Source organism: Trachurus japonicus, chromosome 8 (assembly GCF_045865225.1).
Source record: "Trachurus japonicus isolate A0001 chromosome 8, Traja_1.0".
Classification (NCBI taxonomy): domain Eukaryota; kingdom Metazoa; phylum Chordata; class Actinopteri; order Carangiformes; family Carangidae; genus Trachurus; species Trachurus japonicus.
In genome coordinates, this window is record NC_140914.1 from 27,271,982 (window position 1) to 27,276,300 (window position 4,319).

Here is a 4,319-nt window from a genome sequence, read left to right on the forward strand (position 1 = left end):
TTGGAGTCAATGAGGAGCAGAGACACACGTGGCCGCACACAGAGGCTTATTCTGTAAATTCTGTAAGTCTCTCTGATATTTTGAGCACATGACATGAGAGATAACAAGTTTGTCTTACAAATTCTGAAAAAATTATGTGTGTAGAGTGTAAATTGTGGCCGGGCTCAGTGTGGAAAGAGAAAAAATCTGGAGTTTTTCTGGCATCTCTCCCACTCTAACCGATGATGTCACGCACTCTGACACGAACATTCCGTGCAATACACAACCATTATAATCTCATAATTTCTCCAAAAATGATCATGGTCATTGATCAGGGATTGATCAAAAACTATATGACCTATCAAAACGTGGAGTAATTACGACAATACACAAGACTTGTGTCTACTGTTTAAAGTTTAAATGAAGTCTCTAGGTGAAAGTATGCCTGAGCAGTAGACATTTGTTAAACTCCAATGATTGGTCTTTTTCGCTCTTTTTTTTTCGCCCGTTCATAGCTGTAGGGATCAGTGCCCGGTGCGATGGCCCGTGGCCCTAACTAGTAACGATAACTGTAACATCACTTGTGAGCTGCAGGGAGCGCGCATACCTTTTTTTCCACCTCGACAAAGTCCGTGTAGGAACGTTTCTCCGCAGCCAGTCTTTTTCTGTTGTGTCAGGTGTCACGACTTTTCTTTTCGGCATGTTTGTAACGTTAACATTACAGGAGCCGGTGATTCACAGTCTCTGTTCACAGTCTGTTTCCCATGCTGTGGAAAGCCAAGGCAAAGATGGTAGGCAATGCCCGCAAAAAAGCAAAGCCCGCTACAAACCACCACTCAGGAGGTTAAAAGGTTGTTTTTAGTCTTGAGAGCGTTGATTTGCTAGGAGTAGGTAAAATATCAGGATACACCAATCAAAGGCAGCGTAGGGCGGGTCATCATGCCCATCATGCCTGGCAGCGATCACGAGACCTTGGCAACACGGTCACGCGAGGGTGGTTCATTTTGAACACAGGGCAGCGGCGGCAGGCCTCGGTTCAGCTGACGGTTGATGCTCTCTGCATATCATCGTCCATTCGGATGCAATGGAGACAAGTGAACCTCCCGTTAGTGGTAAGTAAAATAACGTATTTGAAGGAGTTCGTTTACACCGGATTTTCGGTTTATGTAGCATTGCTAAAATTGATAGTTAGCTTGATGCTAAAGGGTAACACACATTTTAAAAAGTGAGAAATGTGGTTGTTCTCAGTTTTTTTTTTGAACAGATAGCCAGCCTGTAAAAAAAATAGAAATAAGAAAAAATATATGTATATTGGTCATATTATTCGGCTTAGAAATAATAGATTTCTTCTTTTTTTTTTTCACTTCAGAACACAAATTTGCAGTGGTGCAGTGGATTGAAGGGGAAGATTCTGGGAAGCTCAGTGAAGTAAAGACTGACAATATACGCGGGTATGATGATTCCAAGATGGACCAACATGGGGATCCCATTTCCACCTACTCAGCCTTCATCGAATGGCGCCATGGCAAGAAACAGCGTGGAGGGTGGCCCGCTATGGTTCAAAGTGAAGATTGTCCTTTCTACATAACTTGAAAATAGGTGACTAAAGTTAGACAAAAGTTTTTACCTGTCTGAATGTGTGTGTGCTTAACTTACTGTGGCAGGATGGTCTTTCCTTCCATCCCTTCCCCCCTCCTCCTTGCTCTATCCACCTCAGGTGTGCACAGTTGCGCTGATTGAGGGGCGGCGCTGCGAGCTTTCTTGTACTGGTCTGGTCACACCTGCAGTCTCTCTCCTTTTGGCTCTTCCCGTCCTCCGTGGTGGCTGTGGCCTGGCGTGGCAGAGCTGGTGCAGGCGCTGAAGCCTGTAGTGTGTCTGTGTGAGGAGCCCTGTTTCCCGTGGTGGATTGTTGTGGCGCACGTCTCCGGTGTGAAACGACAGGTATGCGCGCCTCTGTCCTCCCTCCCACTTAGCGTCCCACAGGGCGCATCTGGTGACACGGTTCTCTTTTGTTTTAGTGTTGTGGTGTGGCAGGCTGCTGTTGCCTTTGGGGCCGAGTTGCCCCGCTGGAGGCCGTCTGTGTGTGGTCGTAGCTCCTCGCTGGTAAGTTGGTGTTGTCCGCCCTCCCCTTTCCCTTTACCTGCTGCGTAATGCTCCCGGCTAATGTTAATATTCTGTGTCACAGCTGAAGCAGGCGGAAGCGTGCATCCACTCACCTGTCTGCTGTGATGCTGCGCCGGCGAGGTCCACGCCGGTGATTTGTTGCTGCGGCGCTGCTGTCTTGTTAACTGTTTAATCTTGCCTTACTGGAACTGTGTTTTGTTGCTCGTCGGCTTTCCAGAGCCCTACTGGAGGCACGACACGCTCTTCCCTGAGCTGGCTTATTGCCACCGGAATCTCTTTTAATTTCTTAACTGCTGAATAGGATTTATTTTGTATTTTGTTTAGTTCAATTATTATTGAGTTATTGATTGTTTCTGTTTGGTTCTTCAGTAAAAATATATTTGATTTTGTTAATTTTGGTTAGCGAATTCTGATTTATTGTTTTTTGTTTGTTTACCCAAAATATATATATTTTGTGAGTGTGTGTGTGTGTGTGTGTGTGTGTGTGTGCGAGCAGGTGTGCGTGTTTCTTTTGATATTTTATTATTCTATTGCTGCACTCAGCTGTGAGGCCCGTTTTATTAATCTGTGTCTTTTTCTTTGTGGACAGGTGCTGTGGGCCAAGTGGCGACCCAATCCCTGGTGGTGGTATTTTCTTCACGAACCCCCCCTTCATTTGTGTGTGAGTGTGTGCAGTGTCACGGGTGTTTTTGGTTAGTAACCCCTCCTTTGATTTGATTTAGGTCCGCCACGATGAGCCCCAGCCCTGTTCACCCTATTTCTCTGGCCCTAGCTCAAATGTTTATGCAGCCCATGTTGATTTGATGCATTGCATTCCTTAATTGTAATAATAAAAAGAAACTATTTTTATACTTTCTTAAAACGTCTCTGCCCTGTGGTGTTTCGAACTTGTGGTAGCCTATAGTAGACCTAACCGTTCTGATTAGCGTATATAACTATCTCCTGGGGCGAAACTCCCCAGGTGGCGTTGTTGTCAGAGACTTATACAGCCTTCATCTCGCCACATTACTTTCCTTGCCAGGTGGGTAAATGCTTTCCAACAAATGAAGAGCTCTTTTCCAAAACGCGATAAACGCCAAATTTAAAAAAAAATGAGTTTGTCACGCCATTTTGCTGTGTACTGAGCCTATTCACTGCTCCATCAACGTATCACGTCAAATCGCTACATTTCCCTGTTTAAAACGCACCGCAAGATGCAGTTTCCCTCCAAACCGCGATAAGCGCCAAGTCTATTTTTAGCCAAAACGCGACATCTCCTCCCTCTCCTCAGAATTCTATGAGCAGCTCCATGCAGTCCAACATGGCGGTGCTCTGAACCCAGGTCTGTTTTCAGTCATTCATTCAGTAGTTTCTGGGTTCTGTGTTAATTACTGTATCTGTTTATGTGGTGGACACTGTGCCGTTAAGTATACCCCCACAGCCCCCGCATACCGTACGAGCCCCGCCCCCGCCTGTAACGCCGGGTGTCCTCCGTATCAAAGATCGATTTTTTTTTTTTTTTTTTTTACAGCAAAGACGTAGTTTTGTTTACAGCAACATGTGCTCACATCATGATAGCGTCTGTATTTTGACTATTAAAACTTCCATAGTCCATAGTTCTCTTTGTTTAACATGTAAAGAGACAGACATCATTACCGCCCCCCTCCCTCCCCCCGACGTGCGCGCGCACACACACACACACATACACACACACAGAGAGAGAGAGACATGCAGCACCTCAGTGATGTTCTCATGTCATGTTGGTTGGTTTTTCAAGACAGAAACCATCAATTTTTGTTTTTTTAAATGTGGATTTATAGCGTTTTGAGAAAAAATAAAATAAACTTTGAGTTTTTAATCAACAATATTGTTGTTTGATTTAATAATCATTGTTCAACATGTCCAGACTGAGCCAACAATCATTTTAACAGAATAAATTGAATGTTAAAGGTTGAATATGTAGAATATTTATTAAAAGCTATATTTTTTCAAAAATAATACATCCATGGAGCCTTTAGAGGGGTACAGAATGAAAGTATTGCTTTTCCATAAAAAAAAAATGTTTAGTCTGAATTATTATTTTTAATATTTTTGACGGGCTCGACAACTGACTATCTGTCAACGTTCTGTTTACATTCCTACCTGCCTGTAGCCGACATGTGGCTCAGTTCTCCGCTGTTTTCCTGCCTCCTCCCGGTCCTATGCGTTTGTTTCCAACCAAGCCTTTTTAATAATCA

General features: G+C 44.0%; 1 long non-coding RNA gene across 1 annotated transcript; it reads left to right on the forward strand.

The window, feature by feature from the left end:
- The first annotated feature begins 1,702 nt into the window (after nucleotides 1–1,702).
- LOC146983474 (uncharacterized) lies at nucleotides 1,703–2,298 on the forward strand. Its single transcript, XR_015036363.1, has 3 exons — nucleotides 1,703–1,920; nucleotides 1,998–2,082; nucleotides 2,165–2,298. It is a non-coding gene; the product is annotated as an uncharacterized LOC146983474 (long non-coding RNA).
- The last annotated feature ends 2,021 nt before the right edge of the window (nucleotides 2,299–4,319 follow it).